The sequence below is a fragment of the Pan troglodytes genome, chromosome 6 (genome assembly GCF_028858775.2).
Source record: "Pan troglodytes isolate AG18354 chromosome 6, NHGRI_mPanTro3-v2.0_pri, whole genome shotgun sequence".
In the NCBI taxonomy this organism is placed as follows: domain Eukaryota; kingdom Metazoa; phylum Chordata; class Mammalia; order Primates; family Hominidae; genus Pan; species Pan troglodytes.
The window spans coordinates 54640944-54663905 of record NC_072404.2 but is presented as its reverse complement, the minus strand read 5'-3'; positions in this window follow the sequence as shown (position 1 = coordinate 54663905).

Here is a 22962-nt window from a genome sequence, read left to right as displayed (position 1 = left end):
GGAGGCTGAGGCAGGAGAATGGCATGAATCTGGGAAGCGGAGGTTGCAGTGAGCTGAGATCATGCCACTGCACTCCAGCCTGGTGACAGAGTGAGACTCCATCTTAAAAAAAAAAAAAAAAGAAATTAGCCAGGCGTGGTGGTGGGCACCTGTAATCCCAGTTACTCGGGAGGCTGATGCAGGAGAATCGCTTGAATCTGGGAGGTAGAGGTTGCAGTGAGCTGAGATCGTAGCACTGCAGTCCAGCCTGGGCGACAGAGTGAGACTCCTTCTCAAAAAAAAAAAAAAAAAAAAAAAAAGAAGAAGAAACAGATGAATGGTTTTCCATTTCCCAAGCCCAGCAGAGGAGTAAATGGTATAAATATGTGGGATATGACACCAATAAGGAATGCTTTATTTACAAGTATCAGAATGCATGATCAAAAATGGCATTACTGCTCTCCTATAGCAAGACATCTATGAGAAGGTAGCTGCTGCTGTTTGATGGCCTGTGCTCTGGGTTGGCATTTAGGTGATATGAGCATTTATGATTACCAAGTCTTTCCATAAATTTGGGCTTCATGTCCACAATCACATTCAAAGACAGGAGACTAGGAAGAGTGCAGGACAGAAGTGTTCTTCCCTGGGCTGCTGCTTCTTTTTTTTTTTTTTTTTTTTTTTTTTTTTTGCAAGAAAGAATCTTTGGAGGAACTCCAAACTCCGCTCCACCCCAGAAGACTCCCTTGCCAATCATTTGCCTCATCTCTCCTCATCAGTTGCAAGGAGATTGCTGTCTGGCTTTGCTCACCTTCACAGAGGCGGACAGCCAAGGGAGAAAGAGGGTGAGGGTAGCCTGTGGTAGACACTGTGGCAACAACATGTGTCCCAGACTGGTTAACACTAATTACAGAAATTTACATTTCACCTCCATGTAGGCAGATTTTGGGCCTCATGAAGAATCACACTGCTTGTGAAGATAATAAACTTCTCCATTGGTATTCACAGACATCCCTACTATGTGGCAGACTCTGAATTATGCACAGGGAATGAAAAATTTAAAAGATCAATGTATGTCCTGGAGTAGAATTTACAGTCTAGTGAAATATGGTTAGAGACCAATGGCTCTAGGAGTTAGCCAACAAGGGACTCAATCATGGTGCCCCTCCCACTACACGACCAGGACACTCCATGAGGGAGAGACTTCGGAAGATGTTATTCACAGGGCCTCTGTGACCTCGTCTCATACACATACATGAGGGGCTTTACTCTTCTCTCTCTTACACAACGGTTACTACTCTAATTTAACCCTTACCCTCTCCCATCTGAGCTACTAATGACTATTTTGCGGCTGGGCATGGTGGCTCATGCCTGTAATCCTAGCAGCTTGGGAGGCCAAGGTGGGTGAATTGCTTGAGGTCAGGAATTCAAAACCAGCCTGGCCAACATGCAAAACCCTGTCTCCACTAAAAATACAAAAATTAGCCAGGCATGATGGCACATGCCTGTAATCTCAGCGACTTGGGAGGCTGAGGTGGAGAATTGCTTGAACCCATAAGGCAGAGGTTGCAGTGAGCTGAGATCGTGTCACTACACTCCAGGCTGGGTGACAGATTAAGCAAGACTCTGTCTCAAAAAAAAAAAAAAAGAAAGAAAGAAAGAAAGGAAAAAAAAAAAAAAAGAAAATGCCATTTTGATAAACATGTATGCTGTGGTTATAGTTTTAATTATTTGAATATTAGCAGGTTTAAATTTTAATACGTTTATTAATCACTTTTCCTTTTTATCCTATATGTTTCCTTTTGTCATATAGAACTTTGCTGGAGCTCTATAGTTTCCTTACTGATATCAATTTTGATCTATTTATTAATCTAATGTCTGAGGGAGTTTAAATGGTGAGTAACCAAAGACAGGAGAGGTCTAGTAACCACACTATATACCGAAGATGCAGAGTTACTGACCTTGTTTTGTGTAAGACTTGCTGTAAATTTCAGTCTTGGAGTTACTACAGCTGAAAGACATTTCTTCACATCTATATATCTGCCCATTGCCGAGGTATTTCTGCATGGGTCCCTCACTGAACCCTGATGAGTCTAACCAGTACAAGGTCCAGTGCATGGAAAAGCTACAGGAAGGCATCTACAAGTAGGATTTTATAGAAGTTTTAAAATGCAGTTGGAGAGCCCCCAGCAAGAGCCAGAGGGCATGGGATAGTGTCAACCTCACTGTTTTACCAGGATTCATTATGGTACTTTGCTCACAGACAGAGTGACCTTGTTCAACTAACAATCATATTAACATATAAAATGATAAATGAAATTTGAGGAAATGCATTCACTTATAACTTATTTTCCCTTAAAGTGAATGCCAGGGCACATAGATGGTTCCTTTTGCTCTTTCCTTTGTGCTTTTCTTTCCATCCTTACTCCCCAACAAGGAGATGTCTGCATCATAGTACAGAGTGGTTCTGGCATTCCAGTGAGTGTTTGTTCAGAAGGTACCCCAGTCTAAGGATGTGAAGACTCCCCATCCCAGGCTTCAACGGTGAGAGGCAAGGACAGCACATCTTCTCCGCTTTGGCTTAACGGTCCATTGTGACTCCTGGGGAGCATAAAGAGCATTCTAGGAGGGACTAGAAATGGATGCAAAGGCAGTGGGGTCTAAACAAAGGGAGGTGAGTAGGACAGGCACTTTCATACCAGCAGCAAATGCTTTATGTGTTAAGGAGAAACCAGGTCTGGATATCCTGTTTGGCCATAAATCTGATTGCATTCGTTTTGGTAATGAACTCTGCTTGAACCTTCATACAGAGATTTCAGAGGAAGGGGGCAGGATCCAGATGCATGTGGTGGGCATTTCTTTCACTGACCAAATTCAGTCCGTCACTAATTCTTGGACCTTCTGCTCATTTACTTGATGTTGAGTAGACATGAGACCTGCTTTGGCCAATGAAACAGGAGCAGAAGTGATGTGTCTCCCTTCTATATAGAAGCATTTAATTCCTGGTACTCACCTTATTAACTTGATTTATCCCTGCTAGAGAAATATGTTGACACAGAGGCATGTGAAGTGGAAGGAGGCTGGACAGCACGGCTGGCAACTACAAAGAGCTGCCCAGTACACTTGGCAGTGTTCACTGGACTTTGACAGAGCAAAATGAGCAGGTGCCCATGTGCTGCCGCACTGAGATTTAGGGTGACTTGGGGTTATCACATATCTTCTTAAGATACCAATTTTTTCCCCAAAGTAGGGAAATAGCTGTACTAACTATATTGTACACAGGCTAGAAAGCAAATTCTGCAGTAATGTGTGCTCTAAAGCAAGAGACTCCCAACAGACTTTAAACTGCTTGTCAAGCTCGGTTCCCACACCTTCCTGGTCCACAGCATCCCTCATCTGTTTGTGGAGGAGGTGCTCTGGTGCCAAGTGCTGGGGGCCACTGAAAAACCCTGTGGTGTGACATGGCAGGGATTACTATGTCTACTTCACAGATGCGGAAACTAAGGCTCAAACGTTTAGGTCAAAAGACTGGCCCCAAATCATTAGCTCAATGTGTGATGGAGATGAGCTTTGAATAGGGCTTGAGACACCATGGCATCATGATGAAAAAGTTATGTATCCTGGATTTTTGCTAGCTGTTCACCAGTCTCATTACAGTAAAAAAAAAAAAAAAAAAAAAGATCAAAAATATACTTTTTTCAAAAGTTTATGTCCCTGTGGTATATTTTAAGAAAAAATAGGTTACCTTTGAACATAAGAATACTTGTCATGCTGCATTTTTCTTCTGAATCATGTTGTGAGTCTTCACATTATTCTCATTAATCCTTTCAGAGTTCTCAATGGATACCAAGCAAACCTGACACTTTGTAGCTGAAAATCCTGCTTGGTCATGTGGCTTCACAGCATCTCAGGACCAGGAATAGACCCTTTGTCTCTGAAGTCTTGACCCTGGATTTCAAAACCTAAAACCCAATCCCACATTGGGAAGTTAGATACATCACACAGAGAGCACCCATGTTTGAGAGATAAAGTGGGAAGGGACCCAGTTTGCACTTTGGGAAGTGGAATCAAGCCAGATTGGGTGAGGTCAAGTCAGGAAGAAGTTTCCCCAAAAGTCCTTGTGGGTCGTCTTTCCCATTACAACATAAGGCCTCTGAGGGAGGGACCGTCTTATCTCACTTTCACATAGCATATGGTACACGCTACACAATTTGCCTTGTTCAGTGAATAAATTGATGAATTTTCCAAGTCCTTGAATTTATTAGATAAATTAGAGCATGAAGGATAATGTACTGTATTAATATTCTCTTGCTGCATAACAAATTACCCAAAAACTTTGTTCTTTATAACAAAAAGCATTTAATCCACAGTTTCTGTAGGTCAGTCAGGAACCCGGGAGTTCTATGAGCTGGGTGCCTCTGCTCAAGGTCTCTTGCAAACCTACAGTCAAGGTTTCAACAGGGGCTGCAGGACCATCTGAAAACTGGAATGGGGGAACATCTGCTTCTGACCTCTCTCAAGTAATTTTCAGCAGGATTCGGTTCCTAGATGGCTGTTCCAGTTCCCCCAACATGGGCCTCCCAAGGCCTGCCACATGGGCCTCCCCACATGGCAGCCACCGCCATCCACTCATGCGTGCAAGACAGAGGCCTCCTGAGACAGAAGCCTGGGTATTTTGTAACCTCATCATGAAAGCGACATCTCATCACTTCCAGCGTGTTCTATTCATAAGTGAGTCACTGAATTCAGTTCACACTCTCTTTTAATATCAGTTTCTTTTTTAGCTTCCATAATGTTACTATGATATGGAATAATTGACCATTTGCCAGGAGGTGGGGTCATTAAGGAGGTGGAGTCATTAAGAACCTTCTTCAAGGCTGCTCGCCACAGGTATTCTTCTGTTTTCCTTTTTCTCATATGGTATTTTCACATGGAGATTTTAGGTAGGAATAATCTTGTATTTTTGAGCTATCTTTTCTAGTTTTTGCTACTAAGAATTTTTGTTCTTGTTATAAAATTGAGGTCTCTCACTCTTTTCCTTTCCCCCCATTCTCTCTCATTCTTTTTTTTTTTTTTTTTTTTTTTTGAGACGGAGTCTTGCTCTGTCACCAGGCCAGAGTGCAGTGGCACGATCTTGGCTCACTGCAAGCTCCACCTCCCAGGTTCACGCCATTCTCCTGCCTCAGCCTCCAGAGTAGCTGGGACTACAGGCGCCCGCTACCACACCTGGCTATTTTTTTTTTCTTTTTGTAATTTTAGTAGAGGCGGGGTTTCACCGTGTTAGCCAGGATGGTCTCGATCTCCTGACCTTGTGATCCACCCTCCTCGGCCTTCCAAAGTGCTGGGATTACAGGTGTGAGCCACTGCGCCCAGCCTCTCTCACTCTTTTAATACCATTTTCTTCTCCAGCTTCCATAATGTTATTATTATATAAAGTAATTGGCCATTTAAAAATTTAAAATGAGTAAATATAGCACTTTTTGGCTTTGCTATATGAGCTTTTTAGGACTTCAAAGTTTTTAGATGTGGTGGATAAGGGTTTCCTACATAACACAGTCCAAAGTATATTTAATGCCATTACTTGTGTGTCAGGCAGGGTCACTTAAGCCAAAACCCTCACTGCAGTTTTCAAATGACAAAGAAGCAGGAGAAGCATATTGTAGTGCATGTAAGACTGAGGGCAGGATGATTAGGTTGGACCAGTCCCAGCCTCCCTGAGGCCAGATAGCTGTGTAATGGGATTGTACAAAGCAGGTGCCTCAGCACTGGGGCTCCAGGCCTCTGGGAATCCCTTTTTTGCTCATATTCCAATCCGAAATAAAATATCTTTCCTATCAGCACACAGACACAGAAACACGCACATAAAACTAGAGCTCCAAATTATTTCATTAGAAAATTTACTGGTGCAAATAAACAGAAGTGAGAATTAATATAAATTGGAAGCATTTTGCTGGGGTAATTTACTGTAAACAAAAATCTCCGGGTATGAACTTAGAAAGATGATAACTAAAATGAGCATTGGACACGTCCTTATGTAATAAGTGGATTAAAATTTTCAGCAGAGACAAACGCACATCCACATAAACCTTCCCACACCCCCGACACCCAGACACACATGCACACACACATAAACACAGAGAAACACACCCTTACACACAAACACACATATATACATACACACAAATACCCAGACATACATATATACATGCACCCACACAGACACACACCTAGACACGTCCAGGCATACATATACATACAGACACACCCATTCACAAAGAGACACATGCAGACATGCACACACAAACACAGGCACACACCTACTCCCCAACACATACACAGGAACCTTGAGCAGACTTGTGTACATGACAACAATATGGGACATTGAGATAAGAAGCTGCAGAAAGTAAAACATGCTCAAGTAAAGAGAATCCGCAGTGTGGATGAGCCTCTGCCCACAGCCATCCTGGAGAGAGATTCTGTCCAGCTGAGAAGCAGTGATGAGGAACTGTACCTGATTTTTTCTAAAAAAAATTCTGACTCCGTGTTCTTTGTAGTTTGATGAAAATATTTTGCTCAAGGTAATGGTTTAATAAAATGAATATTGTTAACATCCCAGTGTAAGATTATCCACTCCTGAGAACCCCAGCTGTTAGTTTCTTACATGTTAAAGGAACCCTTCAGATTTTTTTTCCATATAGGTAAATGAGGCAAATAGACCCACTATGGCCCATTCAGTCAGAGTGTGCTGTTTTGAGAGAGCAAAATGAACTAAGCATCCTTTATTTCAGAATTCTCCCTCTCCTGGGTGCAGTGTGTCTATGTGTGCTACTCGTTACACATGCATACTCACAAATCCCATTACTTGCCAACTGGATTTTCAGCCCATCTTAAAATTTAATTTTATGCATAGTCCTTAGTTAAAATTACCATACTGTATTCTTAGAATTAATAAAGTGCCAGAGAAGAACACTTGCATTTTAAATAAATACTATTAAGGTGACATGGTTACAGATAATTTCATTTTCAATTGCATCTCTGATATGCGACATGACACAGCAAGATATGAAAATGCAACAAAATTGCTTTGAAACTGGTGTGATCCCCTGGTTAGATAAATAAACTCACTACAGTCTAATGGTTTCATTTCAGGTCCCTGGTGTAATTTTGATTAAAATATCCTACAATGGAAAAATTGTATTTTAATGGAAAAAACCAGTGATATGAAAGTATTTTTTTTTTGCATTTCTAATTTCTACTTCTTATTTTGTCAAAGGTTTTCACATCTCTTATTTTTACACCTTAATTTCTGGCTGTATTAGTCCTCCAAAATTCACAAAATAGTTTTAAAACAGTAGAGTGTTGCGTTTTTCTTACTTGTCTTTGCATACCTTTCTAAATTCAAGAAATTGTAGCGCTCATGATATGTTACCCATTCATTTTTTCTTAAATGGACAGATTGAGCCCAAGGGGGCAAAGAGGAAACTAAGCATATTTAATGTCCACATCATCTGTGTAGAGCCTAGGAAGACAGTATGCCAGAGTCTTACCAGCACAAAAGGAGAGACCTACAAGAGTATCCTTCAATACTTACTTATTCACATACAGCAGTACAAGAAACCACCCTCCAAATTATTTCTCTTATTGTGCATGTCCTTATGATAAATCTTCATGAAAAAATGCAACCCTTCCATTTGCAAACAGAAAAAAAGAACATTGGTCAAATTGAGCAGAGGCTGTGTTATGGAGTGAATGTTTGTTTTATATGTTGAAATCCTAATCCCCAATGTGAAGAAATGTGGGTCCTTCAAGAGATGATTAGGACAAGAGGGCAGAGCCCTCATGCCTGGGACAAGTGCCCTTATAAGAAGAGACACAACAGCTCACTTTCTCTCTGCGTCTGTCTCTGCCATGTGAGGAAACAGCAAGAAGCATTATCTGAAAATCATGAAGTGGGCCGTTATCCAACACTAGATCAGCTGGTGCCTTGATGAACTGTGAGAAATAAATGTCTGTTGTTCAAGCTGCCCAAAGTGACTAAGACAAGCTACACCTACGTGGTGCCCATTGGATGGAGGAATCATTGTGGGGAGAGCTGGGAGCAATCATGGCCTGGGTAGTGCTGTGCATTGTGTGATTCTTATAAAAATAGAGAGAGGAGAACACTTTAGAAGCTGCTGGGATGACACAGCTGGTCAGTTGGTGCTGTCCTTGGAGTGTAAGAAAAGGAGGAAGACAGGGATGCTGCTTTCAGCTCAGCCTTCGCTGCTATGTCTCTCTTTTCTTTTTTCTTCCCTCCTTGGCAGGCTTCAGCCCTCTGGGGCCAAATCTTCTTTATGTTCTGTTCAGCAAACTGTTCAAATTCAGTGGAAATATCCACTTCTAGCAAGCCCTGCAGTGTAAACTGTCATAATATATTTCACAGAATCTCAGGATCCTACAGCCAAATCCTGCAGCTTCATTTGAACTCCCTCCACGGCATTTTCTAAGAGGGCATTAGCGAGTTCTGGGTGCCCTCCGCTGATGGAGTCATGCGCACTCATCTGTCTTTTCAGGGCAGCCTGTCTCCTGGAGCTTCTCCCTGTTGCATTGCCGAAGCCCAGCACAACTCATGAGATTGAGATGAGTATCTTCTCTTCCACCATATTGTCCAGTGTATCCTGCTCCCAGCTTACATACTGTCAGGCTGCCATAACAGAATACTACAGGTTGGGTGGCTAAAACAACAATTGTTTACAATTCTGGAGGCTGGAAGTCCAAGATCCAGGTGCTAGCCTGGTCCCATTCTTGGTGAAGGCCCTCTTCCTGGCTTACCAATGGCCTCTTTCTTCTTATGTCCTCACATGGTGGCCGGTGGGGAGATGGGCTGAGGGATACAGAAATCTTCTTAAAGGGCACCAACCCTATCATGGATGCCCCACACCCATGACCTCATGAAAACCGAATCGCCTCCCAAAGGCCACACCTTCAAATACTATCACCTTGGGGATGAGGGCTTCAACATAAGAACATTTTTAGGCGGGGCAGGGGCACAAACATTTAACCCATAGCATGTACTGGGATTGTCTACTCCATCTGCCTCACACCCCAAACCATTTTTAGGGTTTCTGCTCATAGCAATATTGTGCATGTCCAGCTTCTCCTTTACTCTTCCTTTCCCTTGGGCAGAATTCCACACGATACCATCAAAGTTTCTGTTTTAAATAGATGTTTAATTTTAAGTTATTATCCTCCACTAACACATCTCAAAAGCTTCCTCTTTTCAGTCTACCCATGTATTTCATTTCCCAGTGGCACTTCACTTTTTCTACTTGGCAAGCAGTAGTTTGTGCATTATTCATAGAGAGAAACTTGTTCAACAAGAAAAACATCAGTACTGTCTATACCCCTACATCAAAGTCTCTGATGTGTCTTAACATTGGGATTCATTTTCCTGATTCAATAATCCCACTTCAAAGAATTTGTCTTAAATAATCAGTGATGCAACCAAAGATATATACAGCTACTCAACATGGATTATTTAAACCTATTAAAATTTATCAACATATTGTGCTCAAAGGTAATGTTTAGAATCCTTCCACTTAATGTAGTCCTTGCATGGATAACAGTGAAATCTATAGGACAATAGCAAAATTTCCTGGAATACACAATAAAGTACAAATACAGAATGTAAAATTAAAAATGATTAAAGAGTAGAAATACTAATTATAGATGTTTAAAAAACAGTAATTTTGGCAGGGCACGGTGGCTCTCACCTGTAATCCCAGTACTTTGGGAGGTAGAGGTGGGCGGATCAGAAGGTCAAGAGAACGAGACCATCCTGGCCAACATGGTGAAACGCCATCTCTACTAAAAATACAAAATGGCTGGGCATCGTGCCACATGCCTGTAGTCCCAGCTACTTGGGAGGCTGAGGCAGGAGAATTGCTAGAACCCGGAAGGCGGAGTTTGCAGTGAGCCGAGATCGCGCCACTGCATTCCAGCCTGAGACTCCTTCTAAAAAAATAAAATATAATATAAATAAATAAATACTATATTTTCAGTGACGATACTTTTTAGTTTTTGGAAAAATTATATTGAATTATTTCTTGGTGATGTGTTCAAATTACTCGGGCCAGCAGGTTTTAATCTTAGAAAGGGAGAAGATATATTTAAAAACAACTAACCAGGTTTTCCTGAAAATGTGTGAATGTTAAAAATCACTTAACTAGAAAATCTATTCTGTTTTAAAGACAATGTGATCCTGAATATGACTGGATTGGGCAGCTCTAAATCTATGTCTGTAATTATGCTGACCCAAAGACAAACATAATATATATGTTAGAAACATATCTTTTAAGATCTGACATTAAGTGAGGAAAACAAGTGTGCATAGTATAATAATGTTTACTAAACAGACAATAAATGTGTGTGAACATATATAAGTATATAAACAAATGCTTATTTATATAAATATGGATATGTGCTTATGAAAGAAGTAATGGAAAAATCTATTGTCAGTGTTTAGATTTGGAAAGAGGTCTTAGGTATGAGGTAGATTAAATAATTTCCCTTGCAATTTTGCATTTTTCTGTATTGTTTGCATTTTCTAACTTTATTTCTTTTACTTTAAATGTGTGTACTGTATCATTGAGGGCTACTTAGAAGAGATATTAAGAACTATAGTTTTTTAGTGTCTGTGTGTGTGCACACTCACATATGTGTCACGTGTGTGTGAGAGTATCAAAAAAGGCCTACTGAATAATATGATGAAATTATGTTCCCTTGTGATAAACTGGAAGCTGACTTGATTTTAGTGATTTTTGTGATTAGAGCTTAATGTCACTATATTAAGAATGAATTATAGAAGGGTAGTTGTTTGCCACTACAGTGGCGTGTATTAGCTGATTTTTATTTGACAGCCAGAGTTAGGAGATACATAATAGGTGTCTTGGCCTTAACATGACAGAATAATTTAATACCATAGTGTAGTGAGAATATGGGTTTTAGATTTGATTCCTCTTTGTGGCTCTATTTCTTCACCTGTAATATGAGGTAATATCTATGATTGTTTTGAGCTCATGTATATAAAAATTTTAGAAATTACAAGTAAGCCACTAATTCCCTTTTAATGATCTTTATTAAAGGTGAAGAAATTCAACAGATATGAAGCTCATGCCACAGTGCACGGGTAATTAACTTTCGGAATGATAAGAATACTGCTAAAATGAATTTTCTAATTAGAAAAACAATCCCACAAAAGTAGAAGGAGAGTCCATAAGGGAAATGGTCATGTGGACAAAAGAGCTTTCAAACAGGAACTAGATGGAATTGTGCAGTCCCCATTCTTCTGTTGAACTCGACACAGTCGCATACCCTCTTTGGATGTCGTTTTTCTTTTTCTACAGTGATAATTAAAACAAATTCACGTGATTAAAAACTAGTAAAATTACTTGCCAGCACTGGAAAATAACAAGTTTAGTAGATGTCAGTATAGTTATCAACTATAAAACATTTTATATGAACTATATTTTTGCTATTAAATCGAATTTTTAAAAACCAGGTAATTTCCAGAATACATTTTAAAAAGTGATTGATGGATTTCCCTCAGCAGAGCTTTAGAATTCTTAAATATGCCAAACATCTTTTTCTTCAAGTATCACAAATTCTGGTTACCACAGATCAAATCCTGCATCTTCTTCCTTAAATCTCTTCTTCTGCCTACCTTCACGGACATGCCCTTCAACATTACCAAAAGTTACACTGGAGAGAAATCTAAGAGCAATCCAGTCATCATTGAATTCCTTCTCACTTCCTCCCTTAAGTTCATCACAAAATCCATTGAATTTCCCTGCCCAGGCTTGTCTGTATTCTATCACTCTCTCAGCTGCAATTTCACCATCCTTTCAATTCTCATCACTGTCTACTTGCATTATGCAGTGTAATGCTCAATGATTCTCTATTTTCTGTTCTCCATCCCACCCACCACTGAATCTGTCCTTCACTTTTTTTTTTTTTTTTTTTTTGAGACGGAGTCTCGCTCTGTCGCCCAGGCTGGAGTACAGCGGCACGATCTTGGCTCACTGCAAGCTCCGCCTCCCGGGTTCACGCCATTCTCCTGCCTCAGCCTCCCAAGTAGCTGGGACTACAGGTGCCTGCCACTACGCCCGGCTAATTTTTTGTATTTTTAGTAGAGACGGGGTTTCACCGTTTTATCCGGGATGGTCTCGATCTCCTGACCTCGTGATCCGCCCGCCTCGGCCTCCCAAAGTGCTGGGATTACAGGCGTGAGCCACCGCGCCCGGCCGATCTATCCTTCACTTTATCCAGGGAGTTGTACATCTTAACCACACACAGAACAACATGACTATCTTGCTTAATATGGCCATTGATTAAGAGTAAAACATACCATTCCAATATCTTTCTCAAAGAAAATATTTACTTCTGTAGTTCCAATGTCCAGTAAGTGTTAGGTGCTTAATAAATGTTTTTGGAAATATGACACTCAATAATATCATCCTATTACACCTCTTTAGTCTCATCTCCCACCATGCTAAAGGGAAAGTTAATTCCCCCATACCTTCTATAATTTTAACCTCCCTCAATGTGAGATTTATCACATTACATTATATCGGAGATGAGAATATTCAAAGTTCAAAGAAATGTTTCTGTGGATAAATGAGATGGCCTTTCCTGTTTGTGGCCAGAGAAGCGATTTATGGTTCAGGAAAAGTAATTTGGTCAAAGTCAGTCTCTTTAAATGTAACAAGGTGAGGGAAGGAGGGATGTTTGTGTTTCATTAATGGCAGAATATGACTCTCATCAAGCCTAGATGAGAGGTTTTCTTCGAGACATTAAGCATTTTGCATTTTAAAGATTTAAGAAAGAATACATTCATAGTGAGATGCCCCCGCTATCCTTCTTTCTTCTTTCCATACCAACAGATCCATGCACACTTGTCCCCTCTGCAGACCCAGCAGAAAAGAAAATCATGAAGGAAAGACTCATTAGTCAATGGATGCCAGAGATGATGAAATTTATAAAACTCATAAGGAGGCATCCACATGATAAAGACGGGATGGAGCATTCTTGAAAATCAACCATTGGACAGAAAAAAAAGCATTCAGAAAAATGCTTGGAGGTTTGGTTTACTGTGGAGAGGCTGTGGATGAGGAATATCCCTAAGTAAACCTGATTAGCAAGTTCCTGCTCTTTGGATAGTGCTCTTTTATGAGATTCATGACTTTAGCCCATGGCATTAATACTGAGAACATTTGAATATGTAATTTCCACAACAGCAGGGTTCATGTCATTGATAGATGCTTTGGTGCTCTATGCTTCACCATCGGGGATACCCATCCTCCGCTGCTTTAACATCTGAGTGCTAACAGTAGTCCTAGCTACTGGTCCCTCTCTGGAGAATTGACCAGGGGTTAGCTGGGAGGAGAGGCTATAATCCTCAGTAGCAACCCACTGAAGAGGATGTGTGCTCAGCTACTAACTGATATACATTGGCTAAAAGTGTCTGCCCCTTTTCTGAAGGCAGGTGGGGATGTGAGTTATGGTCCAGAGCCTTACCTTGGATGAGTTAAGTCAACTTCTATTTAAGTCTCACCTTTGACTAAGACTGCATCCTTCTTAGTGTCCTCTCTTTCCCTCTCCTCCTTCACTGCTTTCCTTGAAGAGCTCTGTCTCAATGAATCACACACAACCAGGCTCTGCTTCCAGGGAACACACCCCAAATAGGTCTATTTATACATGTAGCTTCACAAAGATGACCACAAGTCAAAAATAATGAAGACTGTCCACAATCCAGAAACTCCATTCATGCCTCTTCCTTGGCTCCATCACCAGTTGCCTTCCCAAAGATACCCTCTATCTTGATTCCCTACCTATTCTGACCTGTATATAAATGGAATTAAATACATGCAATTATTTGTGTACAGCTACTTCTACCCAACCTTACGTTTGTGATACACATCTTTATTGTTGCATAGAGTTACAATTTATTTCATTGCATATATTATACTCGATTTTGTGAATGCTTGTATACATTCTATAGTTGATGGACGTTAGAATTTTTCTAGATTTGGGCTAATATAATTTGTGCCATTAACAACATTCTTATCCATCAGGGCGTATGCATGCATACATTCATGTCAAATGCACATTTTTAATTGCATTGTTGTGTTAGTAAGATTTATTTATATATTTTTAAATACAAATTATTTGACTGTTGTATATGTTGCAGGTATTTACTCCCACTCTCTTGGTCACATTTTCACTATCCCAGTCGTGTCTTTTAATGTAAAGAAATTTCAAATGTTGGTGTAGACCAATCATTATTCCCTTTATAATTAATAGGGCCTTTTGTGTGTATTGTTTAACAAATATTCCCCTTTCTCAACGTCACAAAGATATTCTCCTATAATATCTATGCCTTATTGGTTTGCTTTTTACTTTTATATCTAGAATTTACTGGGATTTAATATTTGTATTTGGTATGAGGTAGGGGTTTTCTTTTTTTCTCTTTATTTGTTCGATTTTGATAGCTAGTTGACTTAGCACCGTAACTATGTGTGTGTGTTTGTGTGTTTGTGTGTTTGTATATATGTATGCATACATACACACACATACATATTCCCTTGATATTATATAGTTCCAGTTTTGTCATAAATAAAGTGTTCATACCAGTATGAATCTGACTTTGGAGTCTCTCTTCTTTGTTTCATTGGTCCAATTCCCTCTTATTATATTATTACCACACTGAATTATTTATGTGGATTCATAATAGTTCTTGATATTTGGTAGAGTATGTCTTCTCACTTTGTTCTCCTTAAAAATGTTTTGTCTATTCTTGTCCTTTTGAAATTTCATGTAAATTGTAGAATCAGTTATTTTGCACATGTGCTTTCTTTCTCTCTCTGTCTCACTCTCTCTTGCACACACACACACATATGCTCAAAGACATAAATGGTTGAACAATTATTATGGTTATGTTAATTTATTGATTTGAAGAAAATTTACATATTTGAAATATTTGCTCTTCCCATGTATAAATATGGTTTTCCTTCTATCTAATGTAAACCTCCTGTTTATTAATTATAATATTTTTACAATGCAGTATAATGCAAATGTTCTTTAACATCTTTTGTTACATTTATTTTTACATAAATGTGACTTTGTTGCTAATGTAAACTTTATCTTTTTGAACTTCATTTCAATAGCTGCTTGTTGTTCACATAAGGGAATACATTTGATGTTGCTTGTTCATCTTGAATCCAGAGGCTTATTTTTAACTCTCATTATCTGTGGACATAAATTATTTTTTCAATCCACCCTGTGTTAATGAGCTTTATTTTTCTCTTTGATTATTATGCACATTACTTGTATCACATAAATTTCATACTACAGAGATCCTCCAGTACAAATTTGAATAGAAGAGGTGGTAGCCCCCTCTCAATCCCAGACACATTAGCTTTCAATACTTTACCATTTCATGTAATGTTTGAAATAGATAAATTGGAGATAAACATAATCAGATTAAAGCTATTATCTTCTAAGTATGCAAACAGTTTTTTAATTTTATATAGATGCTATTTTATAAAATGCGTTAGCTTGATCTATTAATATGATCATTTTTTTCTCCTCAATTCTGTTGTTAATACAGTGAATTACCGTGATTAATTTTTTACAGTTAAGCTGAAATTAAATTTCTAGGTTGAGGAGCAACTTGGTTGTGATTTATTTATCCTATAACTTATATTTTTAATTTATATTTACATCTAAATTTAAAACTAAATTTATATTCATAGATAGCTAGATACAGTTTAGTAATTTCTGTAGGAATTTTCGTCTATATTCATGGGTGAGATGTCTTATGATTTCCAAGGTTATGCTAACCTCATAAGTGATTTTGATAAACTGTAGTTTTTGGAATTAATTTTTATCTTTGGTAGATCATTGCTTATGAGTTCAGTGTCATTAATATATAATAAACACTTCAAATTTTTCCATTTCTCTGTGTTGATTTTAATAAGCTGTATTTTTCTACGAACCTGTCCATGCCATTCAAACGTTTAAATTTGCTTGCATAAATTTGTTCAAAATCTTTTTATATTTTTAATATCTACTAGATCCTCATGTTGCCCTTTTACCATTCACGGTATTGATTATTGCTTTTCTCTTTCTTATTTTCCTCAACATCTCTGCGTAGGTTACTTTTCTCTGATTTCCTTTCTATGGTATTATTTCCTTCTTTCTGCCTCCTTTGCATGTATTAACTATTCTTTTACTTGTTTCTTAGGATGAATACTTAAAAATAGATCTTCAGCCTCTGTCTTTTCTAAAATATATGTTTCTGACCATTATTGCCTCTGTAACTGTGGCTTAATTATGCATCACTTATTTCATTTTTAGCATTTGTAATACAATTAAAATATTCTCTAATTTTACTGATTTCTTTTTAATGAATTATTTCAAGTGAATTTCTTAATGTCTTATTTGTAGGAAATTTCCAATGTTAATTTAGACATTAATTTCAAGCTTAATAGCACTGTGCCCATATAATAATTTTGTGTTTTGGAAAGAGAAAGTATCCTGGTATAGTTTATTGGATGATTTCACTGTACTAAATGCAGTTAAATGGTATCAAATGTGTTGAAAATGTTTAAAGAATCTCTGATGTCCTTGATCCAATAGTAACTGGAAAATATATATTTAAAATTTTCACTATAATTAGGAATTTTTCTGCACTTTTATTTTAATCATTTTTTCTTCATGCATTTTAGAGTTATGTTAACAAGTCAACACAAATCTAAAAATGTCACATCATCTTGATGATTTTAAACTTTTGATTATAAAATAAAATTATATAAATATATACTAAATATGCAATATATAAAATATATAACATTGCTATGCCTTGAACATTTATATTTCCCAAATTCATATGCTGGAATTCTAACCCTTAAGGTGATGGTATTAGGATGTGGGGCCTTCGGGAGGTAACTAGATCATCAGAACTCTAAGAGACCCCAGAGAGAGGCATTCTAGGAAGCAGGCCCTCACCAGCACCTGAATCTGCTGGCACCCTACAGTGATCTTCAATGTCTCATTCTCCAGAGCTTAAAATATTAATTTCTGTAGTTCATAAGCCACCAAGCCTATGGTATTTTGTTATAACAGCCAAGACTAAGACAAATATGTGATAAAATCTATATAATATATAGTATAATATGAAACACTGTCAAATACTCTTCATCTCTGGTATCCACGTTTATTTGAAGTTTATTTTGTGAGTTATTAAAATAACTACATTAGCTGCCTTTTGGTTAGAATTAACATGCTATATTTTTTACACCCTTTCTCTTTTCATTTATTTGATATTCCTATATTTACATGTGTGTTTTTTCACAAACATATTGCATTTTTTGGTAATTTTATCTGATCTGGAAAGATGTGTCATTGAGTATGAAATCCATTCATATTTAATGTAATTTCTGAAATATTTGGATTTTAGTCTATTACCTTAATATTTGCTTAAATTTGTCCTGCCTTTTTAATGTTCTTTTTGTTGTTTTATTGTGTTTGATTTTTTATTAATTTAATACATATTTTTAAATTATTTTCCATACTCTGGGGACTGTGGTGGGGAGGGGGGAGGGGGGAGGGATAGCATTGGGAGATATATCTAATGCTAGATGACGAGTTAGTGGGTGCAGCGCACCAGCATGGCACATGTATACATATGTAACTAACCTGCACAATGTGCACATGTACCCTAAAACTTAAAGTATAATAATAAAAAAATAAAAAAAAAATTATTTTCTTTCCCCTCTGTTTGATAGGTATATGGATTAGTTCACTGTCACGCTGCTAATAAAGACATACCCAAGACTGGGTAATTTATAAAGGAAAGAGGTTTAATTGACTCACAGTTCCTCATGGCTGGGAAGGCCTCAGGAAACTTACAATCTTGGCAAAACAGAAAACAAATACATCCTTCCTTCAGCAGCAAAGAGAAGTGCAGATCTCATGAGAACTCACTCACTATTATGGGGAACAGCATGGCAGTAACAGCCCCCATGATTCAATTACTTCCCACCAGGCCCTCCCAGGACATGTGGGAATTACGGGAACTACAGTTCAAGATGAGATTTGGGTGGAGACACAGCTAAACCATATCAGTATATATTCCTTTACAATTCTTTTGTGATTTTTCAAATTATACAGCATGTATCCTTAACTTTTACTGTGTACACTCTTAAACACACATACAGACAGACACACACACACAAACACATATACATACCACAGGGATGAGACAAAGACATTAACTATGCTGGCTATTTTAGCTTTTCTTAACTCTATATTCTTGTTGTTTTATATATTAATTATCTTTATTACAATTGCACTATATATTATAAAAATAGATATTATATATATTTAAGTCCTGAAATAATACATATATAAATACATTAAATTAATATTAATTTACTCACATATATATATTAATTGTTTAATAAACCTTCCATTTTAATCTGAGATTATTTCCTTCTGAAGGAAGAATGTTTTTATTTCTTCAACTGAAGGTTTGTTGATGACAAACTTTCAGGTTTCATTTGGCTGAAAATGTATTTATTTCAATTTATTATTAACATATATCTTTTTCTTGAATATTGATATTTTTAGTTTGATGGTTTCTTATTCCCCAGCTTTCCAGAATTTTTAGATATTTCATCATCTGGCTGGGCACGGTGGCTCATGCCTGTAATCCCAGCACTTTGGGAGGCCAAGGCAGGAGGATCACGAGGTCAGGAGTTCGAGACCAGTCTGGCCAACATAGTGAGACCCTGTCTATACTAAAAATACAAAAAAAAAATTAGCCGGGCATGGTGGTGTGCACCTGTAATCTCATCAACTATTCGGGAGGCTGAGGCAGGAGAATCGCGTGAACCCGGGAGGCAGAGGTTGCAGTGAGCCGAGATTGTGCCAGCCTGGGCAACAGAATGAGACTGTCTCAGAAAAAAAATAAGATATTTCATTATCTTCTGTCTTCATTAATCTTGCAGAGAAGTTAGCTTCATTTCTTATTGTTGCTTTTTGGAAGGTTTCGGTTTTATTTTATTTTATTTTATTTTCTCTCTCTCTTAAGGATCTTCTCTTAGTCTGAACTTTTCAAATTTTTAACATGGTGTTATTAGGCGTATTTTTTGGAATGTATTCTTCCTAAACCTCTAGTGCTTTTTAAATCTGTGGCTTGATAACTTTAAACAATCTTAGAAAATTATCAACCATTATCCCTTCGATTACTATTTCTTTGTCACTATCATTGTCCTCCTGGGATCCCAAATATATGTAATCATTTGCACTGTATCTGACATACGTCATTTTTTTCTGGGTGTCTCATCCTTTTGTCTTTTCATACATCAGTCTGGATAATTTGTTCTGACTCATCTTCTAGTTCACTATTTTTTTTTTTTGGTCAGCTACTTATAATCTGCACCTTCTATTTCCTTTATCTATCCATCTCTCTATTATTTATATTGTCTGTACTTTCTTTTATTTTCTGCAACATGGTCTTGTCTTTTCAAATCACTGATCATTTTTTAGTGCTAGATATTGTATATGAAATACTATCCAAGTGGTTTGAAGCATTACATGATGCTATCTTCCTGCAGGGGTACTTAGGATCCCTGATCACCTTAATCCAATTGGAGATCAAAATGATTCTAAGCTGAGCTTCAGTCTTGTGAGGCATGGTCTGTTTAATGTTCACTCTTACTCTTGGCTTGTAGCTTTGTAGAGCCCAAGAGAAAAGCTGGGGGTTGATCCGTGCCCTTCCTCCCTTGTGGTCCTTGAACTCCAGTTTTTTTGGCCTGTTTCCATGATGTTGTTGATAGCTCTTTTTGGCTCCTCAGCATTTCTATCAAACTTTTTGAAAACAGCAAATACCTCTAAGCTAAAAGAGTTCCAAATGGCTTATTTAACTTTTGGTATCCCTATTCTCCCAGATTTTAGGTCACAAATTTTCAATGCCTCGAAACTCCTCAATGCCTTTAACTTTATTATTATTTTGTCCAACTTTCAATTTGATCTCAGTGTTAGTATTTGTCTGAATACCCTAACTCAAAACTGACACTAGTAGAACTTCTCACAATCATATTTTAATCTCTGAGTCAGAAATCTGCCATCAGATCAGATGTTAGCTCTTCAAAACTACCTAGAACATATGTATGTTAAACGAGCTTCTCATTTTATTTTGTGTCTTTGTTGTTGATTAAATACAGACAGCAGTAGCAATCAAAATTTTTTCAAGTTTAAATTTCATTTAAAAATATATTATGTATAAAATATAAATGACAAGATATGTAAATAATACAGGAGGTACAAAAAAATCACAATGAAAGCATCTACATATTTGACATTTCTTCCCTCTAGGGTAAATTTTATATCTTGACACCTTTCAAAGCCAAGAGAACAGGATAAAAGTGTTTCTCTAGACTTTATTGGAATCACGTAGTCATAATTTATCTAATGGAAAAAGAATAAAATATTTTACCTCATATCATATGGGAATTAATATAAAATTTATTAAATGAGAATTAGTAAGAAAGCATTATTAATTTTAACCTCTTTTTTCATGTGTCTCTATGGCATTTTTAACATAGAGACAACACCATAGAACTGTTTTGTAGCAGGTGCACTGCCACAGTTTAAGGAATCTGTGAGGTGTTAAATTCTTTCAGTAATCTCTAAGGAAGTTACTACTGTATTTTCTGCTTTTTAATGATGAAGACCCTAGGGACCAGAGAGTTTGTTCAAGTTGCCCAATATATCCCAGGTAAATAGAGTAGAGTTAAAATTAGCATCACTGCTTCCCCAATATCAAGCACATATGCTTTCACAACTCTAATTTTTTCCACTACATTTCCTAGAGCTGTGGGTCCCTCCCAGGATTTGGGGCACTATTATAGAATGCTAAGATGGCCCAAGTATTTCTTTGTTGGTTCTACTACACTCCACACCCAACAGCAATGACTCTTCTGCAATCCTTTACGATTTTGTGGTTTCTGTAATACTGTATGATTTTAAAATTTACTGCAAATTATTGGTGTCACTGTATAGCAGCTTAGTGCTTTCAGACACTTGTGTGTCCTCTTGAAACAGAAGAGTTTGCTTGCTTACAGAGCAATGTAAACTAATGGAGGAATCACAGCTCGGTCAAAATTGAGATATATGCCCTCAGAGAAAGACATCGTTCCCCTCATAAATCTCCTGGCCAAAAGTGTTTACACTGGGTAATTCCTTTTCTTATATCTGCATACATTTTTTGGTCTTAAAGGAAAGCCTCGTAAGTCCTTGCCTTGAAGACATTTTTGCTAGATTGGTATGTAGGTGAAAATATTAGAGTGTCCCTTGAAATTACAGCGTATGTGTGTAATATTGCTTTTTACAGGTAGATGCTGAATAAGTGAAAAGGAATTTTTGCAATGAAAAATGTGTTGTTTCAAATACTAATAACTCAGCTATTTGTAAAATTTTTGCTACCTAATTGTTAATGATATAGATTTTAAAATTCCAAAACCCCATCAAAAAATAAATTAATTAAGATGAGGTTCCTGAAGACAAACTTTTAAAATTGAAACCTAAGAACTTATTTTTAAGCTTGCTTATTTCAGTCCTCTAATAATCCCCCAGCTCCACATTTTGGTGTGTGGATTCTCAAAATAATGGATTCTTTTGAGCTAGGTGTGCAATTTATGTAGGGCTCCCATGAGTCTATAAACCAAACTAGCTGTGTCGTATCATTTAGCAACTGTGTAATTCAGTAGCTACTTATTGGCACAGCTTTATGCTAAAAAATTTTTTAGGCACTGGGAATAGTCATGATAAAAACAAAATTATTGATATTATGGAGATTAAAATCTAGTGTGAGAAGAAAATAATGTATAGGCAAACAAACAAAATGACGTACTTTTAGATAGATGGGCTTTGAAGAGAATAACCATCCTCTACACGTTCAAGAGTGTTTGAGAGTTTCCTCTGAGTCTGAAAGGTCAGAGATACACCCTGTGAGAAGGTGACATTGTCTATATTGTTTGGGGATATTATATGCTCATGACTGCAAAAACAGAGAGTTCCTTGTGGCAGTAGTAGTGGTATTTTAGTGCATCCTTTGTTGACTCAGAAACAAAAGTTTCAAATGGTTGTGAATCACTTCTCTTAGCAGATCCAGGGCATTCATATTTGGTAGCCATTTTTTCTTTCTTTTCTCTTATTTTTGAGACAGAGTCTCACTCTATCTGTCACCCAAATTGGGGTGCCGTGGCCTGTTCATGGCTCACTATAGCTTCTACCTCCTGGGCTCATTTGATCCCTCAACCTCAGCCTCCCTAGTAGCTAGGACTACAGGTGCACACCACCATTCGGGCTAATTTTTCTATTTTTTGTGGAGACAGGGTTTTGTCATGTTGCCCAGGCTGGTCTCAAACTCCTGGGCTCAAGTGATCCACCCACCTCAACCTTTCAAAGTGCTGGGATTACAGATGTCAGCCACCTTCCTCAGCCTGGGTAGGCATAATTTTCTATCCTGTTTAGTATTTGTGGGCTATTGCTGGGAGAATGGTTTCAATGACATAATATTCATTGAGTATTTAAGAAAGTGTTTGGGTTTCTTTAGTTAAGAGAGCTGCAGGTTCCATTCTGTAGCTGTAATTATTCTCTCAATGCTCCTGCAGTTGGAATATGCTGTGATAGCACTATTAACACCAAAGTTCTAATCCAGCAATTATTCTCTCAATGTTCCTGCAGTTAGAATATGCTATGACAGCACTATTACCACCATGGTTCTAATCCAGCCTATCCCTTCAAATAAATCAGTGCCAGACTAATGAGTAATATTCATTATTTCATAAATAAACTCATAATCACAACTCCCTCCAGAATCACTCTGACGTTAAATTGGTATTTATACTGACATACCAAAGGGTTCATTCTTCACAAAAG